Here is a 25,311-nt window from a genome sequence, read left to right on the forward strand (position 1 = left end):
CCAGCAGTGTGCACCAGTGCAGCAGCATCTCCCTGGTACAACAGCAGAGTGCCATGGGGACCTTTGCACTTTGCCTGAAGTGGGAAAATCATTGCTGTGTGTTAGTTCTTCTGTCACACCCAAGAAAGGAAACCACAGACAAGTGAAGAAGAAGCAGGTGAAGAGGACAGATGGACCTGAAACTCTTTGGGGGGGAACACAAACTTTGAAATGTCTGAGAGCAACACAAGCTTTGAAATGTCTGAGAGCAACCTTCCCAGTGCTGCAAAGACTCACCTGCCCATTGGACATCCAGGTGGCTTCAGGGCAGGGGGTATCTCCCAGCAGAACCAGGGGGGATCTCTCAGCAGAATGTCTGACACTGTAAATCAGGACTCCAGCAGTGCCCCCGGGGCAGGCACACACCCTCCCCAGGAATGGCCAGAGGGGTGGGCTGGGGTGGGATGGCAAAACCCCTCCTGCAGTAAAGAGAGAGCGGCCTTGGGGGCTGAGGGTGGGGAATACAGCTCAGCAGGATGCCAGGTTCTGCCAGAAAATTCTTAGTCCTCACACACAAAAACCCAGTACAGTTGCACCTTCCTCCTTCATTTAAGAAAGAAGCACTACTGTCAAGGAACCTCCTCTGATCCCAACAGAGCCATGTCCAAGTGGAGGATGCTAATGAGAGCTGAGGTTCAGTGAGAAATGTGGTTAAATGGAGCTACCACACAATCGTGTCAATTCCATATCCTAGCATTGAAAGGAGGAAGAGAATAAAAATAAATGTTTATGTCTCAATTGTTTTTTAAATTACAAGTAATGACATAGTTAATATCTTCTGGAGGTCATTCAAGGACATTAATACAGTGATTTAGGCCAGCTTGACCAAATTGAAAGGGTGTAACTATGGCTTCCCTACCTTCATCCTCTGCCATCTTCCTCTTTGCTGAACCATGGTCCAACAAATAAATTACCACAAAGAAAATCTCCTCAATTTGCACTGTGAAAATGACAAATGTGGTCAGAAGAAAACTTTCAAAAGGTGATTAGGTTTATATATGTAGAGCAGTAGATAATCTCTCTGCCTGCACCTTCATTTAGCTCACAGTAACATATGAATATGCCAGCAGCCCTGACAAAAAAATGAAACCAAAACAAAATGAAACAAAAACCACCAAAAGAAAAGTTAAAATATTAACTTCACAAATTAGACTGGAGGCAGACTTTCAGCCCATCATTATGCAGGCAGATACTATGCACTGCTGGTATAGCACTTCATTACAGCAGCTAAGTCAAAACTTCTAAAAAAAAATGGATTGTATGAGGTAAATTCTCCCATACTTCCCAACAGCAGCACCATAACATAATTTCCAGGGTTTGAAGATTGCACTTTCTGGGAAGAAAACACTCAAATTCGGGACATACCTTGAAATAGCCATATGCACTCACTTTTGACACACACCAGCTGTACATGTAAAATAAACAGTCTGTGCACACAAATTGCACACCCTGATATTTCTGCCACTCCTGACTGTGGTTTAGAGGCTGTAAGTTGAAAGTAGAAACAGAATATGAAAGCAGTCATCATGCAAGTCACCTGTCTCTTTTTCCCCAAGCAGGTTATTTGCCTTTGATGATATAAAATTGCTCTCAGAAGTCTAACAGATCTTCTGCAGGGAGCTATATTTTGCAATTTTTTTCAAATGAACCTTGTGGTTGAATAAGTGTTTTTCAGTCCAAAGTTTCCAGAGTTATATGGAAATGGAGATTGGTTTTGGTTCCTTCAAAACCAATAGAAATTTTGCCATCAACTCTGGAACAAGCAGAAGCAGCACAGAGAAGCTTGGGAGGCTCTCTCAGCTTAATTTTTCAATTATTATTTCAATTATATGCTGTCTTTCTCACCTGATATGCAGGGTATAATCAACTCCCAAGGGTCCTGTTAGAATAAAGGTCATTTTAAAGATCAGACCCTTTACAACTGAGCCCCTTATCCTCTAGAGAAGAGAGTCTGGTGAGTTTCTACCTACAGCACTTTAGTTTTAATGGGTTAACTCTTGCTGTGTAGAGGTTGTCAGTGGCATGTTTGGAGTGAGCAAGGGTGGGGAAGGGCGCAATAATCTCTGCTAGGATGTTCCCATTCTGCAGCCTGCACTGATGCTTTGGGGAGCAGAGTCCTCAGGCACCAGCGTTATGGGGGTGCCCTGCTGATCTCACCTGGGTTACTCCAGAGGCAATATTGTTTCCTACTGCTTCAACTTCTGGAAATGTTTAATTAAATTATTAATAACAATAATTAATTTTAAAAGGTTGATTTTTTCCCCTGCTTGTCAGATCAGGCATTCTCCTGATCTTCCTCTTGTTTTCAGAAAAGAGTTATTGGAGAAAATACTGCATTTCTACAGCTTCTGGAACTGCAACACATTTCCATAAGTCCAGAAAAAAAACATCATTGCAGAGAACTTCATTTCCTATAAGCTATTTGTGGTTTCCCATGTACTGAAATTCTCAACTGAAAAGACAAACAAGAGGATAAATAGGCATAACTAAGCATCAGAAACAAAAGTATTCAGGTCCCTTGCAAAGGCAGAAAGAGCAGTTAGAAGCCAAGGTCCCATCAGGCAGCTAAACAATCCTAATGGCCACTGCTCCTCATGGCAGTGTCCTTCCTACTCACTAAAATGCTGTGATTCTGTTATCAAGGTGACACCAAACTGTTGGATTTGTTCAGGACAGTGCAAGGGGCACTTCTGAAACACTCAGAAGGTGCTGGAAACTGCCCTCCCATGAGGCCACTACTGTAAGGCACTGCAGTCAATAAATCCTTTTGCTCTTCATTGTTTGGGTTTCTCTTAGAAACAAATATTTACCAGCTTCTGGTTTGGACAGTGTTCTAAAGGTCACAAATGCTATCTCCAAGGGGAGCCAGGCTATTCAACCTTCAGCTATTTAACCTTGGCTTCCTGGGGCAGCCTGCACTGCCATAAAAGCAGGCATCACTATGGGATGAATGTGCAGAGATGGGAGGTAAAGTTCTTCTCCCCTTGGCCCACCTCAGCACGTTATTTTTAAAAGCTTATGTGTTCAGTGATGAAAATAGACACCTTCCTTCTGCTTATTCTTTTGGGTGGGTTTGATTTGTTGGGTGATAATGATACGCCAGGAAATTAGAATTACCTTCTCATTTAAAAAATGTGGATGGAGGGAAGAGAAAAGGATTTTCTTGTGATTGTTATTAGTAGTGAAAATTTGTATTAGGAATAAAAAGGGGTTCAGGTTTTCTAAAACAATTTTAGCCTTCTACATCCCCTACACAGCTATAGCTGTAAGGGGAAGCTGTAGCTCCAGCAGAGCTTCAACTCAGCTACTGGTCTCAGCTTCCTAAGACTATTCAGACATGAAATTATCTCTATCAGTATTACTTATACCTACCTTTCACTTCATCATGACCAAAAATTCCAACCAGGAGAATCGCTGGGGAAGGTATAATCCAACTTTGTGCCTTGACTCTTTTATAATTTCTAATTACACCAATCACTGCACACTCGTTTGGGCTCCTCGCTTGTAAAGATAAAAAAATGTGTTCTGAGCTGCACTTTCTGCATGGTGAAGTGGTTTGGGGTTTGACTTTTAAAGTTTAGTCATCTATCCTCTTCCTTTTTTCCTTGTTTTGGTTTTGGTCTGTTCTCTAGTGGCATTAGAGAAGGTGGAGCCTTCTCTCCATCCTACTCTGGACTGGGAACCACTAGCTCTTCTGAGTGTGAGCCTTCTTGCTTGGGTTCAGCAAGAACCAGCTCACTTTCCTTTAAGACTCATTATTTTTGTCATCTGACCTAGAAAAATCACAAGAGACCAAGGTCCCCCCTTGCATGTAGGTCAATCATGTCTTGGGAAATACAGGGTTTGCCTTCTCACCTCTGAGAGGGAAATTGATATGGTTGTCATAATTTTCCAATTTGCATATGCAGGCCAATAATAACAGTTTTAAATCAGGTAAGAATTTCTAAAAGTAAATATAACAAAAGGCTAGGACAAGTTGCCTAGGGAGGTTGTGAGGTTGCCATCGTGCATGGCATCATCTCTAAAATGTGCTGCAAAAAATGCATTCCTTACAAATCTGCCTGGAGGCAAGGAGATGGATTAGATGGCATTTTGAACCCCTCTGAGGGATGTACTTAAGGATCTTCTGCTTCTAATAAGTGTTCAGTCACAAAGTCCTCAGGCTTTGGTGATTCACACAAGTGATTTTCTAAATAGGGGTGCTTTACTGACAAACAAAAGCTTTAAATAGGAGACAGCCTGGGATGCATGCTGGTGTGTGGTGCTTAGGAGACATCATAATTGCTGTTTGCAAAATTTACTAAGCATGTCAGCAAGCTGAAAATGTACAGGACAGAGGACATGCAAAGTGTCTGCCTGAAAGCACTGCCTCTCTTCACAGAAAGAGCCACTGGAAAGCCAGTGCCCAACATCACTGCTCCTTATAAAGCTGCTTCCCAGAGAAGTCCTGACTTGAGAACTTCTGCTGAGACAGATGCATGAAAATGTATTTTTGACAACTGAATGCAGTAGTATGGAAATGAACTGCACCATCACTGATGTCAGAGCTAGTTTTTTCTTGTTATTTCTCCTACATGTCATAAAGATGAATAAAACAGGTAATTTTCTTTTTAGATTGGTAGAGGAGAAGTATTTCTTGCTCTGGATATTAGTAATTTGTATTTCTGGATGTCACTTTCTTCTCCCTTTTCTTGAGAGGGAACAAGGTGTGCAAAATATCACTAAGCCAAAAAAAAACAACAAGCAAGACTAACAACAGCCATATGCTCCTGATTCATGCTGTTCCATACCAAGTTGAAAGAGGTGCAGCACAGAGACCCCCCCTTGAAGAACTGGAAGCTGCTCTTGGTAAAGGTTTGCCAGATGATGCAACACCAGTGAGACTGCTGGGGTACAACGAGACAAATTCTGGAGGAATTGTCTCCACACTGACATACATTGTGTTTCCTGAAATCCTGCAATGCAAAACCACTCCCCCATGGTGCTGGTTCACTTCTGCTCCAGCAGGACAGAATGACCTCACAGAGGAAATCACAGACACATAAAGAAGCTCATGGAGGGATGAGACAGTCTCAGCTTTGTGGGAAAGGACTGGAAATCCTGGCACTGGGCTTTTCCCCCACAGGTGTGAGGAGCTCCCTGAAGGACAGCAGGGCAGGAAGCCCCAGCCAAGCAGGCTAGATGGTGCAATCCCAGGAGAGGCTAGCAGAGCTGGCAGAGCTACCAGAGCCTGGGTCTTGCTGAAGGGAAGGGGAGGGAAGGAGAGGAGCCTTCCTGGCCTGCCTCCACCGCAGCAGGAAGGGGTTTTGAAGGCTGTGGTCCCACCTCACATCCTACTGAATCAGGCTCCTCCAGAGCTCCTGATCTGCTGGGGCTCTTTTCCAGGTGGAGGCTGGATAAATCCATGGTTCACAGCAGCAGAGCTTCACCTGCACCTGCAGCTGACCTGGCCTTTGGGTTTAGGTGAGAACAACTGATTTCAGCTGCCTGGCTGGATGTGTGGCATAGGCAGAGCACGTTCCTCTCCTCTCAAAGGCAAGGGAAGATCCCACACGTCCCATTTGAGTCATGACTATATGAATTTGATGTCAAATGAATTTTCTCAACTCTGTGGTGCCGTCCAGTGTCATTTTCCTAATCTCCACAGAGCTCTTACCCCTCACACTGCCCCACCTGTTTGCCCTTACTGTGAGGATGCTCAGTAACATTTTATTGGAGAAACAGCCATAGCAGGGAGTTAAGGGGTGGCCTCATTCAGAGGTGTTAGTGGCTGAGTCACTGGGATGTCATTCAGGCATGGGGACAGACTGTGAAGGCCTTCAGATCACATGCGTGCATGACATTTAGAAGAGGTGGGTGACCTCACAGGAGATTATCTGTGAGCTCTAAATTGGCCATAGAAAGTGGCATTGGAGGCCTTCATTTGCCCTCGATAACCTTCAGCAATAAAAACAGAGGATGAGCATATGGATGTGCATGCAGGGAGCGTACAACGAGTGCCGAGAACGTTGTGAAGGCCAGAGGGCCGGTAAACCATACCCCAGCTCCAGGGACATGTGTCTGTCATGGAAAGAGGGAGGAGGAGGACACTCTGTGCTTCACAGGGCAGAGGAGTTTATTGGTTTCATTTGATTTTGTGTCTGTGTGCATTTGCTACCTGTCTGTGCAATAAGACATTTAAGAATTTGTGGTTTTTTACCTAGTTTCTGTAGGAAAGCACAAATCTGGATATTCCCCTGACCCTTGTAATTCTAGGGGTCATTGTAATTCATCAGGTCAGGGCCAGGCTTGTCAGCAACTGTGCCAGCAACCAGCAAGACTGGGAAGTAGAGCCCTATTCATTCAAACCCTGCTGTTTCCTCCATTGCTCACCAGCATCTCCAAATCAGCACCTCAGCACACACAAGCACTCTTGGGGGGAAGGAAGGAGAAAGGTGGTTTTCCTAAGCTGAGTAACAATAATGATCCAAAGGGCCTTAAGGTTTGGCCTCAAGTCTTTGGCCTCCTCTAAGCATTTTTCTCTCATGGTTCAGTCCAGCCCATATCTTTCACCAACCTGCTGGACCTGCTCAGGTGAACCTGCTGCATTATCTGTTTGAAAATTTGGGAAGAAAGAAGTGGTATGGCAGCAGGGATTTTAGAATCACAGAAACATAGAATTGTTTAATTTGGAAAAGACAGGATCACTAAGTCCAATCTTTAGCCCAGCACTGCTAAGGTCACCACTAAACAGTGTCCACTGACCTTCTCTGCACTCACTCCAACCCCTCAATGTCCTTCCTGTAGTGAGGGGCCTAAAACTGGGCACAGGATTTGGGATGTGGCCTCACTAGTGCTGAGTACAGGGAGACAATCCCTGCCCTGGTCCTGCTGCCACAATATTGCTGATCCAGGCCAGGTGCCATTGGCCTTCCTGGCCCCCTGGATGCACGTTGGTTCATTCTCAGGTGCTGTTGACCAACACCCCCAGGCTGACCCTGTTACACCACACAGCTTTCCATCCTTTTTTACCCAAGTCTGGAGTGTTGCCTCGGGTTGTTGTGACACAGGTGAAAGACCTGGCAGTTTCCCTTAATGAAACTCATACAGCTGGCCTCAGCCCATCAATCCAGCCTGTCCACATCCCTCTGCAGAGCCTTCCTGCCCTCCAGCAGATCAACGCTCCCACCCAGCTTGATGCCATCTGCTGAACAGGACTGGCTCCAAAGCTGAGCCCTAGGGATACCAGTTGTGACCAGCTGTCCTCTCAAAGTCAAAGGCGGCAGTTCTGCTGACCCCCCTCCTTATGTCTCTAAGAATCAAAAACTTTTATTGTTTCATGATGGCTTTGCCCGAGACACCCTCCAACCACCACATCACCCACGAGTCCTCTGTCCACAAACAACAGGTCCCCCAGGGCACCTCCCCTGGGCAGCTCACTCACCAGCTGGTCAGACAATCTTCCACACACTCCAGGAACCTCCTGGACTCTTTCCTCTCTGCTGGAGTGTATTTCCAGCAGACAACTGGAAAGCTGAAGGCCCCCATGAGAAAAAAGGCCAGTGATCATGAGACTTCTCCCAACGGCTTATAAGAATATTTCATCTGTCTTATAAAGATACTTAAATCTGTTTTACCTGAAGTAAATCTTCTCCCTGCCCCATTTCTCAAAGCAGTAACCTAGCCTAGGCTGTCTTCTGCCTCTCAGCCCCACCTTCCACATCTCATTTTCTATGGTTCATCCCTCTCGCACTATCCTCCTGCACTTGATGTGTTGATCTGCTGTATTGGGTTTGCATTAGCCTGGCTTTCCTGGTAGCAGGAAGGCCACAGAAATGCCTGTGAGAAGCTGCTGGAAGCTTCCACTATGTCTGGCAGAGCCAATCGCTGCTGGGTCCAAAGATGGGCAGGCTGCTGGTCAAGGCTGAGCCAATTAGAGATGGTAGGAACATCTCTGTGATAACATATTTAAGAAATCAAAACAAAAGTTGTGCCACAGTTGTAATTTTTGGCCAGAGAAGAGCAAGGTGAGAACACGTGAGAGTAACAACTCTGCAGACACCAAGGTCAGTGAAGGAGAGGCAGGAGGGGCTCTGAGTGCTGAGCAGAGATTCCCCTGCAGCCCCTGGTGCAGCCCATGGTGAAGCAGCTGTGCCCCTGCAGCCCATGGGGATCCACAGGGATGCAGAGATCCACCTGCAGCCCATGGGGGAGCCCCACACCAGAGCAGGAGGATGCCTGAGAGGAGGCTGTGATCCTGTGGGAGACCTGTGGAGAGAGGGACCCTGCTCCCAGGCTGGAGGAACCTGTCCTTGGAGGGATGCACCCCGTGGAAGAGTTACCCACACCCCAGCAGTGTGAGGGGGATGGGTGTCCATGGGATGGGTTCATGCTGGAGAAGTCCATGGAGAGCTCTCTGCCATGGGAGGGACCCCAGGGTGCAGCAGGGAATCACTCCTCTCCCTGAGCAGAGGGAGAAGCCACGGGAGATGAACAGATCATAACCCCATTCCCTGTCTCCCTGCACTGCTGGAGTAGGAGGTGGAGCTGAAAGGAGGGAGGGTGGGTGGAAGGTGTTTTTAAGGGTTTACTTTACTTCTCATTATCCCACTCTGATTTTGTTAGCAAAATCAGCTAACAAAATCAGCTAGCAAGGGCAAAACAGGCTCAACTTCATATCTCTAAGTTGAGCCTGTTTTGCCCTTGATGGTATTTGATGAGTGATCTCTCCCAGTCCTTACCTCAACTCATGAACCCTTCATTATATTTTCTCTCCTCTGTCCAGCTGCAGAGCAGACTGAGTGAGCTGCTTTGGTGGAGGCCTGGCAGCTGGCCAGTGTCAGCCCATGACATCTACTCATATGGATCCTCCTCATACCCAAAAAAATGTGTGAATCCTGCCCCTTGTGCCCAAACTTGCCTCACAGGGTTGACAGCTATGTGCTAAGGATAGAAGATCCAGGGCTTGGATTGTCAATCTCCTGTTGGAAGGGAGATGTCCTATGGACCACTAAAACCCTGCAATTGTTCAGCTAGAAAAGAAAGTCTTAGATGGAAGTGAAGTACCACTGTATCAGATGAAGATCATTCTCAACAGAAACTATTGCAGGACCTGTAAAAAACATTCACTGTGGATGCTGCATCTGTAAGTAAGACAAATTTAATTCCAGTTTCACTAAAGATACAGTGGACTAAACCCCTTTTCACAGTATCCTGTGATTCTGATATCCAGACAGTATTCTGATATCCAGACAGAATCAAATTTGATTAGTTACTAGACAAGATTTACCATCCACCAGTGCTTAAGAAACCCCCAACTCTCACTTCACTTGCACTTGCAGTCAGCCACCAGTCTTCTGCAGGATGCCTTTGAAAGCATCCACCTCACAGATTACTGCAAAGTAATGTAGTGGGAAGTAAATAGAACATATGGATAGGTGGGCTTACTTTATAAATGGCTTGAAACTTCTTCCAAAGACACAAGAGAAATGGATTTTACCAGGTTTGACTGATCTTATATCCAACCCTCAGGCTTTTTGTCTCTACAGAATATTTCATCTTGGGGCTGCAGTATTTTTTGAGGACTGAAAAAGTGGCTTTAGGGGAAGATTTCTTTGTAATTATTTATGCACCAGTAGTACTAGGCAGCCCATATACCAAAATTAGGATCTTTTTTCCAAGCGCATTATTTAATCTGCAAAAACTCACTAGAATTAAATATCCACACATTAGAGAAACTGGGACTTAGTCACAAAGGCAAAAGAAAATTGTTTCAATATTCTGTCCCTGAAGCTAAAGAAAAGATACATCTATTTTTCTTGGATCCTCTTCCATGATTCTCTTCTCTCAACATCAATTTTTTATAATAAAAAATGGTCAAAGTGCCAGATTTTTTAATGCCTTCACATAAATAATTTACAGATTGCATAAAACAAGAGATAAATAAAAGGACCTTTTTCATCACCCTTGTGAGTACACTGAGCACAGTCCTGGTGAGATGCCATTGAACCCAGTGAACTGTGCCTCCAGAATCTGATTTGGGGCACTTACATCCATAAACACAGTTGCATGTAACTATAGATGTTTTACTGATACAATATGTAAAGCAGTACAGTGGGGAAGTACTGGTTTGGGGTTTTTTTAACTGCTTGCTTTTACTACTAGCTTACACCACCACAGAAAAGATAAAACTGCCAGTTTAATTCTATAATTCAAATTAATGCATAAATCCAAGCCTCCAGAGTTTTAAGACAAATAACACTATTTGCCTCAGAAATGCAGAAGCAATATAATCTTTTAACTGAAAGTGATTAAACCAGAGTAACCAATGGAGATACATTCAAACTCCCCAAAATTTTCAAGAACAGTAATTATTATTTTACCTCTATCTTTACCTCTAAGCTAAATGTGTTTGGATTTTTCTATGCAGATAACCAGAAAAATCATTAAAGTGTGGTTTTGTTCACTAGCCAGTGAATAAAGATCTCTTCCCAGATGTGTTGTGGTCTTGCTGCCTCATTAGACTAAACCCGTTGCTGTGGGCACTGCATGACACCTATTTCTGTTTTTTCTAACAGAACATGTTGCCGCAACATCATTGAGCAATCTCTCGTAGAGTAACAAAATCTGTTTTTTGGCATTAGGAAAAAAAAATAAAATTCAATGCTCTGGGTAGGGAGTTAACAAAGGAAACTCTCCCCCAGCTTTCATGCCCAGTGCTTGGTGCACAGGGGCAGAACTGTCCCTCTGATTCACTCTCACACCAGCACCACAAGGAGACCAGGCACAGAGATGGCACTGAAATCCATCATTTTGCTTTGTGTCATGGGTCTCCTGTGGAAGGGTCAGGCACAGGAGTGGAGGGGAGCTTTTCTCTCTGTGTTTGCTTTGGTGCAGCCATTGCTCTGGCTCCACTCTAGGGATGATCACCAGGGAGGTGTTCACACCACACACTGACCCTGTCAGTGAGTTTGGCTCACTCCCACAGAGTCCCTTGTGACCACAGGACAGGGCATGATTTTAGCATGATCTGTGATTATGTGTGCTCATTCTTCATTGTAAGACCTCAGTCCTTCCCTAAATTTGTGCCAGACTCTAACATCTGGGGGATGGAATGTCCCATGCCAGAAGCACTAGGCTGCAGAGCTGCCTGGGACAGCTTTCACTGGCCTGTGTGCACACTACAGTCAGAACCTTTAATAAGGCTTAGATGAAAAATAACCTCACTAGCACAAGATGGTTCAGACCAGCTGTAAACTGTTTGCTAGCTGAGACAGAGAATCTTCACAGCCTCCTTTTTTCCTAGTGCTTTGTTGCTAATTTCATGTTCTATTAAGAATTTCTTGTAGTCCTTAGACTTAACTCAGGGTTCTCACTGATCCCCACTCCCCACTCGTTGTCAGTCTCAAGGGAGTGTAAAAATTTTAATTTAAAATAAAGACAAAGCTCAGAAAAAGTATTCTTTGCCTCTGACTGGTCCCTCACCACTCTGAAGATGCTTCAGTGGCCCCCAGTGGTACCCTCTATCTGGAATCAAGGATTTGAAATCTGGCAAAAGAACCACACTCCTCTGTCAGGGGTAGGTGTTCTTTCTTTCACCTACACAATCAGGTATAAAGACTGGGATGTGGCCCCAACTCTCTCCATCCCCTGGAATTTACACTGTGAATTTTCCTAACTATAAAAGCAGGAGGGAAATGAGGCTTTACCTTCCCCCAGTTCTCTGAAATGAGTATTTTTTAAGTGAGTAAAGAAAACAAAAGCCAAGGCCCTGACTCATCTCATCTTCAGTGTGCTTTTGGATCAATCTGTTTTCTCCTTTTTATCATTTCCAGACTGGTAGGAACAATGCAGTCCAATATCAGTGACTGATAATGCAGTGTGGGGGAAAACTGTTCATTTTTGATTGAACAGACATGTTAATCTCATTGTGATGTAAATGAAAACTGCCCCTGATACATTCCATCTCTTGACATTTCCATTTCAACCTGTCCTTCAGGGATGCTCACCTCCAAGAAATGCATTAAAGGAAATCAGAGCACATAAGGATGAAGCAGGACAGTAAGCAATGTTGATATTGCATGTTCAAAGCAAAAAGTACAATAATGTCATTTTAATTGAGCTGCAGAGAGTATAGCTCCTTTCTAATTTCCTGTACAAAGTAATGCAAATATATGGAAACTTAAAATTCAAAAATCATTTCAGTTAGCTCTGGTATTATCTGATAGAGCAAACAAGAATTAGATGGATGTCATTGTAAGTAATATTCAACTTGAAATCTGTTTTCTAACCAGAATAATTATCTTTATTTTATTTGAATAAACAAGAGCCAGGCAGAGAGTTTCAGAGTATGTAGAATAGTTTCAATCAACATTAGAAGAATATTATTAAAAACAGCTCCTCATATCCCTTTACAGCAAGTAACATAAAAGAGACCATGGAGACAGAGTGTAATTTTCTCTTACAATAAGATCTCATTTCCAAAAATGGAATATGCATCAGTGTTCTTTTATGTACAGTCCATATAATGCAAGCATCAAGGATTAATCACTCTGTGTAAGAGGTGCAGTGATCACACATTACTTTAGCCCAGCATCCATGTTCCGGTGTCCCCTTTTGATTTGAGCTTTTGAAGATATGATCCTTCAAGCTGTATTCATGAACATGTTCCATCAAGGCTGGATGACTCTTTATTTGAATAAAGGTTCAGGTTTTCTGTCAGCTACCTCACATCTTGTATATTCATTGTGTAAAGGTGATGCATAAGTATCAGAACAGCAGTGCATTTTAGATTCCAGGGGAAAAGAAATACTTTGTCTCTACAACAAAGGAAGAATTTAGCTGAACTCACCAGAAAGACCATTGCTTTTAATATTTTAATTTCCTTTATTACACATGATACATGATTCCTCTTCTATAACTAGGAACTGCCAGCAGAGTATAAGATGTTATATCACTCACTTATTCTGCACTTTGTGAATTAATTTTAAAACTCTTTTGTACACGTTGACATTTTTCAAAAAGAAACCAAATTAATTGCAAATAATGATGTAATTATTTTAAGTTTTTTCTATTTTTGCTCAAACTTCAAATTACACTACTCCCCTTTCCCAGGTCAAAAACATTCCTGTACATACACATATTCATTGCTAGTTGCTTTGTTCTGTTTTATTTCAGCACTACTTTCCTATGTTAAACAAAATGGACAAGGAGAAAGCATTGATATAAATGTACAAAGAAGATGCTTCTTAGGGGGTATTGAAGAGTTGGGAAGTTCATAGTCTTCATACAAATATATAAAATATTTGAAATTTTCTCCATTCGTTGGAATCCATTCCGTTTCACTTGTCAGACCTGTGCAACAAATACAAGACCAGAAATTAATCACTATCAGTGCACTCACAGGTATTTTCAGATCATGCAGAAAAGTTGTGAGGGGGACAACACTCCCCACACCTGCAATTTTTCCTTCTCTGACAGCACTTGTTTACAGCCAGGCTTAGGGAATACAAATCTTTGTGATCCAGTAGCTCTTCCCACCTGCTCTCCATCAGATCTCTGTCTGATGAAACTTCATGATTCTCTCAAGACTTGAGGCCTCTAAAGCCTTGAATTTTGCCCTTGGTAGAGGATGCTGGGTCTGTGCCCCATCCCATCCCACCCCACCCCACCCCACCCCACCCCACCCCATCCCATCCCATCCCATCCCACCCCACCCCATCCCATCCCATCCCATCCCATCCCACCCCACCCCATCCCATCCCATCCCGCAGAGCCTGGGGCAGGCAGGTCCAGCCCTGCACAGACCCTGAGTGGGGCTCAGCCCCAGGAAAGCTCTGCCACTGCTCCAGCAGGCACAGGAGGCAAATCCTGCCCTGTGGCTCCGCAGTGTGGCTGTGCTGCAGGGAGCAGGGATGCATCAATTCATAAAAATCAAAATGGTATTTAATTTTACCATTAAATACTACTTAATGATATAGACATATATATGTCTGTGCATTTTTAATTTTTTTAGCTGCTTTGGTTATCCCCTTCTCTTGCCTCTTCTGTTCTACCCATTAGAGTCTTTACTCGTGAGATTCCACCCAAACTGAATGGCCCTCGGGAATTTTCAGCCTCTCTTCTTTTGATAGTGTTTATATTCCTGTAACTTCTTTTGTCACAGCTCTGCTTCTCCCCTATTTCTGCTTTAATTCTCATGACTGACCAGTCCTAAGGACCGTATTCGAGAAATAGTAGCAAAATATCTTCTGTGTTCTTTTCATAAATCCTACTTATTTATTTATTTATCTAAAGCAAGGTTCAGGGGGCACTTAGGTTCTGTCTGGGGAGTGATGAGCAATTTCCTTTGACCCACCTACAGACTTTTTTCTGCACAGTCACAGCTAATTTGGAGCCCAGCACAGGGCCAATTTCTGCTCTCTTTGAAGTTAAGAAATACCATGGTTGTTATTGATATCAGTGGTTCTAGACAGCTCAATATTGAAAACCTGAAAACAGGTTTTTCAATTAACTGTCAAAAGGTCAAGGCACTAACTGTCTCAGCATACATGTTTAATCAGCTAAGATATAGGTATTTGAAGTAGAGGAATATGTCTACCTTTGGTAAATTTTATTGAACTCATGAATCTTCAATAAACACTTAGAAAACCGAGAAAAAGTCACAGGACAGAATAAAAAATGACAACCTTCTATATCTCACAATGAGTTACATGAAGGGAGTTTTTTGCTGTGCTCCTGAACACATGCAGGCTGTGCACATTTGAGCAAACAGTGGAGGGACATTCAAAAGGCTGGGACTGCTTTGCTTTCAGAAGAAACTCTTCCCTGGAGAAGAGAGGTGTTATTAAGAGAAACCCTGCATGGCTTACACTGACTGCTTGAAAGTGATGGCAACCTTTAAATAAAGAAATGAAATGTTAATTAACCTGTCTAGAAAGAGACTGAGAGGGAGTCATTGCCCAAGTGAAGCCGCCATAGCACCACAAGTAGTGCTACCAACACTCTGTGGCCATTAGCAATCAAACAATGTGGCCATCTCATAGCTGGGCTCAGTAAGGCAATGCACTGTTCTGTTTCAGCTGAAATTTCCTTCCAGTCAGGTAATTTAAGGTATTTCTCTTTCTGCTCTCAAAAACAAAACCCAACTTTAGGACTGTATTTGATGGCTCCCTGGGATACACACGCACAAGTAATCCTGTCCTATATAATTACCTCCTGCCTACACACACTCTCCATGTGCTTCAGCATTCAGGATTATCCTCCTTTCTCTTTCAAACTCTTCTGTGCCTGTTCCTGAGTATCACAGGGTGGCTGTTTTCAAGTGGTATGTGAATAAAACATTTCTGGCTATGCCTGAACTCAAGGGCTCAAGCCTGAGATCAGGAGAAAGAGTGTGCAGGGCACAGCAGGCAAATCTGAGCACAGTGTGGTCCTCAGCATCACAAGCATTTTCTGATCCTTCTGCTGAAAGAGGCCAGTGACAGGTTCTGCCTCCAAACACATCGTGGGCAGACTGTGGCATGATGGACAGCTGTAATTTAGCATTCTGGATTTTAGGATTGCATTATATTTTTTGTATCCTTCCAGCAGATTCAGCATTTTAGATTTAAGGCTGTGTTTTCTGCAGGTGTCATCCTGTCCTGGAGGACACATCTGCCTTGCATGGGAGCTACACGCTTATCTTCTTTAAGTAGTTTTATCTGTCCTTACTTCCTGAGTTCCTCATGACAGCCACCCTTTGCTGGGCACATCCAGCACCCAGGGATCATGGTAATACAAAGAAGGTGGGTACAAAGCTTTTGGGTACAAAAGGATGGAGACAGACTTTCCCCACTGTGCTGAGTGACAGGAAAGGAGACAAAAGGCACAAATTGAAATAAAGGGAATTTCATCTAGATAGGAAATAAAACTTTTACCATCAGGGTGGTCAAACACTAGTCCAGGTTGCCCAGGAAGGTTGTGGAATCTCCATTCTTAGAGATACTCAAACCCTGACTGGACATGGCCCTGAGCAATAACCTGAGTAGGACATTAGACTGGATGTTTTCCTGAGGTGGTCTTGGGGGTCAGGCAGTCTGTAAGTGTGGCAGAGGCTTTGCTTGTCCCAGGGGAAGCTGTTCTCTACTCATGAGGGCCAAGGTGGATTCATGGGCCATGTACAAGGTCCCTCTTGCCCCTGCCTGGCCATGGAGCCATCAGTGAGTTTACAAACTAAAACAGCAAGGTGCTATAAACTGTATTACTGTGTTGTTAATAAGAAAAGTAATCTGGTTGATGGGATTACTTTTGGTCACATGCTCCATCTTTTTAAATACTTTTCTGTCCTTTCTTTGTTTTCTCATAGCTCCCACACCTTTGACCTTCAGCTCCCATTAAAATCAATATCCCTTAACACCTTCATGATCTGAGGATTGAAAGGTCCAAAGTGGCACTGTGTCCCATCCAGCCAAGCAAGCACCTCTCTGTTCCCCTCCTTCCATGACTCAGGTCTCTCACTAGGCAATGGACCACCAAAAGACCTGCTGTGCTCAGTTCTTCCAGTCCCAACTGGGACACAGCAGCTCCAACCAAAGGAAACCCAGCCTTCTAGGAGACCATGTGCCTACAGGAGTAGCTAGCTAGCAGGAAAAGCAAAAACCCCAAAAACTAGAGTTCCCAGGAATGATGCCACTTGCCACTCAAAATAAGCAAAAACCAAATGGCCATGATGATAAATATTACCATGGGGTTCAGGTGCTGAGGAAAATCAAGCCCACTTTTCTAAAATCTTGTCTAAAGCATGCTGCTTGCAAGTGGTGCTATTTTGACACCTGGTAACTGTATCATCTTTCTCTCAGGTACACTCTCTGCTCTCTGGTTGCTTATAATTACTACCTGAGTTCCCTTTGCAGTCAGTGGACTCTCTATTATCTCCCTGTGATGCTCTAATCCACTCAGACCTCCCACTGGCCAGCTGCAATTCTCCCTGTCCCAGCTCCCAAAGGCACGTTATTTTTAGAGCACAAACTCCTCCAGAGAGCCATGGGAGCATGTAAACTCAAAAATAGGTTGCTTATGGTACATTAGCAATGCTCACAGTTATGTTCTCTGGTGATTCTTTCAGCTGCTGCAGGTTATCACCAGACTCCCTCACTGCTCCAATCAACCTCGCCTGAAACAACCCTCAGGCATTTAAAAACAGAATATACTTGAGAACAAATGCTTAAATGTTGTCCTGATTAAGGGTGGACATAAGTACATGCTCAGGAACACTTTGAATCATGAAATTAGGGGAGTTTTCAGCCCTCAAGACCTTCTCCATTCCCTGACTGAGAATCTGCAAGGCTATGATTGCAGTTGGTTGGATGCCAGCGCTGTTTTCTGGAATAAAAAAGACTGGATCCCTGAGGTTTCTGACCACAGAAAAAAGGAGTAGCTATTTTTATATAAGAAATTATTTAATGTATGTGCTGTTCAACACAGATGCAGCTTCAAAAATAAATGCAAATAAAGAAATGAATTGCAAAAATCTCACTATTTTTTTTCCTTTTTCAAAATTACGGTTTTTAATGCTGCATCTCCCTTTTATTCTCTGAACACACTCAACTAGTTAACAGCAAGGACGCAAAATATTTATTCTTAAAAACACACTAGTAGTTCCAGTTGTCAGTGTTTTCTGTTCTTAGAGAGCATGCTAGCTGAAAGAACAAGAAATATGAAATCCCTCCAGATTTTAGCTGTATCTCCATATATGCAATAAAATGACCACATTTGGTGCTAATATTATATAATTAAAGACCATGCATGAATCACTTGAGCACTGAATAATTTTTTTTTTTTCAATAGTTCCCAGCCCTATATATTTAACCCCAAAATTCTGTTAAGGCATCCTATTTTATAAGAAGTAGCTTTACACAGGATGAAAGAGACATTAGCACTTCGAAGAAGATCAGTGATTACAGCAAGTGCACCAAGGTTCAGTAAATGCCTCCCACTCAACAAGCTTCCAAAGTGAACGACCACATGATGTTTACTCCTCACCAGAACCCATTTATAGATCTCTTACTCACCACTACCTCAGCCATAAATGCAACCCTCAAAAAGAGGCAGCAAGGAGAGCTCTATTTGGGAGCAGACAGGGAGTCCACAGTTGGAGAACTGGCCCTTGTCTTCACAATGCTGTTTAGCCAGGCTGTGGATCATGATTTAAGTCATCCACACTCTAAAGATCCCAAACTCCTGAAAGTGTTTATTACATAACAGGTGAATTGCACATGGACAACAGATATGGCTTGGGGAAAATACTGCCCCATTTGGAAAAATTGATAAAAAGGGTTAAAAAATGCCCCTCCAAAAGTGCAAGTGGGAAATGCAGGTAATGACTTCTTATGGAATTAGGAGTCCTAGGAAAGAGTTTTGTTCCCATTATGTCATTTAAAAGACATCTGGCCATTCCCAGCAGATAGCACACTGGGAATGAAAAGGGTATCAGTTACAGTAAGGTAAGAAGGGGACAGAGGTCGTGAACGTCTGTGAGTCTGGAGCAGAATTAGCCTAGAATTACAAACACACTGCTCTACAGAAGGAAAAACCTGGGCAAAAGGTAAACCCAGGGACATGTCTCTTTTCATTGCTCTAGTGAATTGCCAAGGTGAAATAAAGCCAGACTATCTCCTTAGACTCTCTAATTCTCCTGCACATTTGGTAAAAGCCTTGACCTTTTGGAGACAGTAACCTGGAGTGCCAGGGGATCTGCTTTAATTCCTCTCCCCTCACTTCCCTTTGATGGGCAGCCCTTGCTGCAGTCAGCTTCTCCCATGCAACTCCTTTAATATTTATGTCATATCAAGATCAATGTCCACACAGATGCCAGAGGAAGCAGTAGGAAGTCAAATGTGCTCCAGGTTAACATATTAATACTGTGATGGGATGCCAGAGAGATGTTTTAAGTGGCAAAGGGGAGGGAGTTCATCCCTTGACTCCTTTCCAACAATATCTGGTTGACTAAATGAAAGATCCTACTTTAAATTCAACTATTTTAATTTCCTGCGTGGTTTTTTTACAAATTATTTCAACACATTTGTTATATTTCTGTCAGGATAATGAGAGCAGCTCTCATCTCTCATATACCTGAGCATATATCATATGTCTTTTAAAATATGTTTTCTCTTATTATATTTTCTTAGCATTGTCTCTGTGAAATATAAAAATTCCCTGGAAAGATAAAAATGTATGCCTTTTTAAAAAATTATTTTTAACTCCTTTGTTGTTTTTTTTGCCCTTTACCTACAGTCAATAAAAATATGTAAGAAAGCAGCTGAAAATTGAAATGTAGGTTGCACATACACATACATGCAGGGTTTCAAAACAAAAAGAGAAAGGTCAGAATTTTTATCCTTCCAATTTGTCTGACAAAGAACACTAGGCAAAAAATATTTTCTACCAAAACACAAAAGTAATCTTTTAAGTAACAAACATTGCTATCTTCACTATGAAGAAATTATTGAAAGCCATCTGCTCCTTTTGACATGCATATGTTCTTTCTCTAATTTAATCTCAGTTCAGACAGAGTGACCTGGGGAGTGAAGGACAGTTTTGACCCTTTCTCTGTTTGCAGCTCAGTAGTGCACACACAAAGGAGCTGCAGCCAAGTGCTGTGTAACAGCAGGTCTAGCCAGACACAATAGACCCTTTTATTAACACAGGAAAAGTCAGGTGGAAACATTCCTTGTGCTATACTGTTATCAAAATTTCTTGTTACCTGCACTGACACAAAGCTCTGGCACCAAAGGAGCTTGGAAATGAACAATTTCACTCAGTGGTTCTGAAATGACACTGTCAAATAGAAGTCTTTCAGGTCAACTTGAATTCTAAATATGTGTTCTCCAAAAGACCTAATGTCCATAAAGACATGGTACCTGTCATTTATTATGTTGCCTTTTTTTGTAAGTGGAACCCCAATGCCAATGATCCACAGGTATGTGGTATTATCTTGCAATAAGTAGCAGTTCCAAAAGTGAAAAAAAAAAACCAAACCCCTCAGATATCAGCATTTTCAGTGAAAAACAAACAAATATCCCTATCTCTTGACTAGTACTAATTCAGAAGTTTTGGGATTTGTAGTGGGCTACAAACACTACAGCCTCTAGAGCATGGAAATGTGTTCTGAATTTCCACATCTCTTTAGCCTTACCAGTTATAATTTTACTTTTGTTTGGGCATTTCTTCGCTGAGATCAGAAAGCTGCCTAAAAGATTATGCTGGGCTGCCAGTTCTCATTTACACGAAATAGAACCTTAATGAGCATGGGGGTTTTTTTAGCTAATGGATTCACTACAAATGCTGATACAAATACATTGTCTAGAAAGATAAAAAATCAACAGTTTCGTAAAGCTGGTAAAACGTATTTTGAAGTTTATCATATCTGAGTAATTAAAAAAGAGACTGAATTTTAAAGGACTGATTATGCAGAGCACTTTAAAATGCTATTACAAAGGAAACTCTATATAAATTCTAGTATACTTTCTGTTATTTGTATTATTACTACTTCTGCAATGACTTTTTCTAGAGCTATCCTTTACATTTTCTCTCTATCCTGTACAGGTTTAAAGCACAGTGGCTGTAACAAATGCTTACCTCACACTAAATTCAAGTTTTAATTCAATTTTCTGCTTTTCATTAACATTTTTACTACAAATTCTCACAGCTTAAAGTGTCCCCCCTATAAAAAGATTCTGCAGACCCATCTTCAGTTGCTTTGGGACTGTATGAGGTAATTTGTTATTCATAATGGCCAGCAAAGATTAAGCAGCATATAGCATATGCTGTGATTAAAGTTGTTGATAAGGAGCTGCAGTGGCTTTTTTTACCTCTGTTAATGAGAACTATGCTGCAGCACTTTCTACCTTTTAAATTAGTGTCTTCTGAAGGAAAAAAATAAAAAGCTTTTTCCTTTCTAGCTCTTCAGTAAGCTCTGCCAAGTCCATGCAGGTGTGTGCCTATAATTATTACTCTTTGCAATTATTTATCAATATAGGGAAAATTGTTCTCTGAGTTTATGTTAAGTGCTTCTCATTCACCTATACAATCTCTGCATTAAAAAGCATTTGATTTCCAGTGTAGGCACCATTCAACAGCTTGGTCACTGTTGTCAGTGTCATCCTGACCATATTAGCAAGTATACCCAAGTTGTCTGTTAATGAAGCCAAATGACTTAAAGAGCTTAAGTAGCAAAAAGTTTATGTCAGTGAGATTAGAGAGGGATTTCTTGGACAGTTTAATTGTATTTCATTTTCATTCCCCATAACAGCAGACAGTGAAACTTCAGTAATCATCGTTGGGGCAAATTCATCAGTAAGGAAGCCAAAGCCTAATGACTGATCCTGCAAAGTGTTTATTACCTCCTTTGAGGTGCAACAAATCCCATTGATTTCTCCAATAACAACCATAACCACCCAGCTGCTTGCAGGCACAGAGTGGAAAATAGCCAGTAGCAATGCACCTGGGTGGTGGAGTAGCATCAAAAAGAAAAGAGGTTGCTAGGAGCCATTATGGAGTGGTAATTTTGATGTCTATAAGGCAAAGATCTACACAGAAGGGACCAGATGAAGTGTTAATACAAATAAAATAATGATTGGTAAAATATTCGGTACAGAAAAGCAATCAAACAAACAAAAAACCCCAAAATAAACAATAAAAATATTAAAAGAGGAAGTAAAAGAAAGCTGTGACATTTAAAACAATGGGACATCTTTCTTGTACTGAGAGCAGTGATACAATATGAAATCCACTCCCTGAGAGTTAATTGTCTGACTGGGGTTTTCCAGCCAGGGAATATCTCTGAAAACAAGTTTCCAGCTAGGAGAAAATGTGCATGGTGCTGAGTGCTCTTGCTGCAGAGGCTCCCTGCAGCCAGCATCTGGCAGCCCAGCCCAGAGATGATGTGGGGAAATAACCTCAGAGGTGTCTGCAGCCGGAGTAAGGGCAGGAACACATCACTGGTGCTGTACTCTGTAACCAGATCAAGCACGGTCAGATTGTTACACAGCCACACCACCGGATTCCTGCTGTGAGAGATGAGTAATGCCATGATTGACTCTCACAATTTACAGACAAATATAATGTATATAGGTTAAGAAAAGTTTTATAGATTTATAGTCATGTTTTACCTTGTTGCATTGTTATCAAGGGACAGCCAGGGCTGGGATATTTGGGAGGGCTGGCTTGTCACTGTGGTGACATCTGACCTCCAGCCAGGATCTGAGGAAGAGCTCTCCACCACTGGACAGAGAAGAAGGGGTCTATGGACAGAACTTTGGGAAGGGTTAAAAGGCAAAACCTCCATTGTGTGGGAGGGAGAGCACATGGTGGGGAAAACCCTTTGCTCCCTGCCCTGTAACATTTTCTCTATTCAGTCTTCTGTTGTATTTTTGATAAGGTTTAATAAACCTTTCTAAAATTATGAAAAGCGAGTAGCTATTTCTCACACTGCATTGCTTCAGAAGTGCCTGGTGAGTGTGGGGCCACAGCCTTCAGGCTGGATGGTGAGGGAGCCCACCAGAAGCACTACAGTTCCAAAAAGAGTGTTCCCTCTCACATCCCACCTAGGACAGCACAATCAGGGGACCAAAGCCATTTTGCAGCTCCCAAGCCCTGGTCCAAAGCCATTGTTATAGATGGATAATGAGATGATTGGCTCTCGCAATTAAAAGATAACTGTTGTATGAATATTAAGAAAAGCTTTAGTGATGTGTAGTTATGTTGTCGTAGTTTAGATGTCCTCTATTCTCCCCACAGTTCCCTTTCCCCCTGTATTGTTGCCATCAGACAGCCTGGGCTGTCCAGGACAGGTACAAAGAAGCTGCACAGGTGTCCCTTGCATGAGGCAGGTGGGAATGGAAAAGCTTGGTGCTTAGGGGGTGAGGCATGGCAACACTTGACCTCCAATCTAGTTACAAGAAAGCAGTTTCCACTGATAAATGGCAAAGAAGAACTGACTGACAGACTTTGGGAGGGGCCAGGGCTGGCTGATGCAACCCCCAGGGGTACAAAAGACTGAGACTCCATCTTGATGGTGAACCGCTATGTGGTATCCATGAAGGCAGTTCCCTGCACTGTGAATTTTTCCTTATATAGTCCTTTTGTTGTATTTTTGTCAAGGTTCAATAAACCTCTTTAAATTTTCAAAGTGAGCAGTTGTTTCTAACACCTCTCACGTCCCACTTAGGACAGCACAATCAGGGGACCAAAGCAATTTTGCAGCTCCCTAGCCCCGGCCCAGAGCCCTTTTGCAGCTCCCCAGCCCTGGCTGCTCCTCTCGTGGCAGCCCCTCTCACTCAGTGCCGCGGCATCCTCACCCAGCAGAGCCCAGGCCAGGCTCAGCTCAGACCCAGCAGCCCCAGCTGTGCCTGGCACACATGGGCACACGTGGGCAGGAACCTCCCAGCCTTGCAAACCCTCCAGCAGCCTGGAGTGGAAAACTTCATCATGATCTTAATGCTTCTGTCTGCACCAGACCCACAGCACCCAGCACTGGAGCTGCTGAACAGCTGTGGCAAGCTTTTAGAAATGTTGTTTGGGGTGGACAGAGAGCTGTAAATCAAACAAATCAAAGCCTCTTGACAAAAGGGCCTGATAGGTTAAAAATTTGGATTCATTCTCAGGAAATGGAAAATCCCCAGATGTGGAGGGATAGAATGTAAGAAAATAAAGATAGTGCAGAAGGTAGTCTCATACCTGAGGAGTTGCAGCTGTACTAATCACCAAAGATTAGGAACAGGCCTGCCCTTAATAGGCCACAGCTGTGTCCAATAAGAAGACAAGTGCTATAAAAGAGGGGGGTTAATGTGGTGAGGAGAGAGTTAGAGTTTGTTTGTTGTGCTATGAAGAGGGCTGAGGTTTGTTGCCTGTACTAAGATGAAGAAGGAGTCAGTGCTGTGAGGAACTGACCATGAGAAATCACCGAGAAGGTAAGGGAGACTTTTGCAATAAGATGACAACGCCCAGATATTCTGTGCTTTTGTTGGAAAATTCAGGCCACCTGGTTTTGTTTTGCTAGAAAAATACTTGATTTGGGGAGGCTGAAATTTGGAGAAAGATGATGTTATTTTTACTGACATTTTTTTAGTAGGGGAAAGACTCTTCCATGTGAATCCTTTTGGCAGTCCTGTTGTAGGCCCTCAAAGAGTGTAATAAAAGCCACTCTAGGGGTGGGCTGTCACCCTCAAGATTGTTCTGCCTCATGCGATGTGAACTCTAAAAGGCACAGCTGTATTGCATAATTAAATTATGAGCAATGATTTTCAAGCTGTTTTGCACAAAAGAGGTTCTGGAGGAGGCACTGGCCTTGGACTCCTTTTACACTGGCACTTCATTTGTGCTGGCTCTCCAATCAAATATTAAAGCTTTACCTGAAATTATGTATGAAACATTCTCACAAATCCAAATGCAACCTATCACACAGCAAAATGCTGCTGCTGGGAAGGTTCTATGATTTCACACCTGAATGCCCATGTCTTTTGCTATTGTCACGCTGGCTGCCACTTCAAACTCCTGATAAGCTGGCATTTTCTCCAGAGACACATGCCCAGTGCTAAGCAGCACTGCTTCATGTCTGGATGGTTTTCACATACAGAGAAGAGTTTAAATATTGTTTGCATTTTTTAAATTAAGAAATGGTAAGCAAAAGGTTAAGGATTTTTTTTTTTGCCGGAGATGGTAGAGCTGCTGGGATAAAGACTGTGGAAAGTGAAATATTTGGCATGCTGCTGATTCCTATGGAGTCCCTCACTAATGGCATTTCTAAGGTGCTGTTGGTCTTTGTTGACAGCTGACTCTTGTGGCTTTTTCTTATTCACAAGAAATTGAGGAACTTAATGATAAAAAGCACATATTAAAATAACATTGAGTTGATAAATTACTCACATAAGCATCAGTTAATCAGTCAAAACTGAACATGAAGCCTAATAGTGATTGTTAATATACAAATATTAAGAGATCAATACCAAGTTTTTTTTCCCCTATACTTAAAGTGAGATAGGCTACTTCAGAGGCTTACTGGTGTGTAGAAAGGATGATTCAGCATTGCTGTGCTTGTTTTGCAACAACACATAATTTTGTAGCTATGAGATGGTATGAGGAAAATTGTTATGAATCATAAAATTCAGGCAACACAATATAAAACAGACTGTACAGTATGTTAATACACATGCAATGACAAACACATAAACACTCACCCTTAGCTTCCATATTGCCCGATTTTTCACTTCCTATCAGACTTTAATATTGTCCAAAGATTTTTATTTCATTATCCAT

The 25,311-nt window shown here is 42.6% G+C and overlaps 1 protein-coding gene across 1 annotated transcript in view; it reads right to left on the reverse strand.

The window, feature by feature from the left end:
- Positions 1–13,290: 13,290 nt before the first annotated feature.
- Positions 13,291–25,311, reverse strand: part of SMPX (small muscle protein X-linked) — a 36,319-nt gene continuing 24,298 nt past the window's right edge. The window contains exon 4 of the mRNA XM_054272148.1: positions 13,291–13,371. The gene's annotated coding sequence lies outside the window, so the exon portion shown is untranslated. The remainder of the gene's footprint in view (positions 13,372–25,311) is intronic.

Source organism: Melozone crissalis, unplaced genomic scaffold (assembly GCF_028551555.1).
Source record: "Melozone crissalis strain CALT ecotype California unplaced genomic scaffold, PUWL_Pcris_2 ptg000013l_1, whole genome shotgun sequence".
In the NCBI taxonomy this organism is placed as follows: domain Eukaryota; kingdom Metazoa; phylum Chordata; class Aves; order Passeriformes; family Passerellidae; genus Melozone; species Melozone crissalis.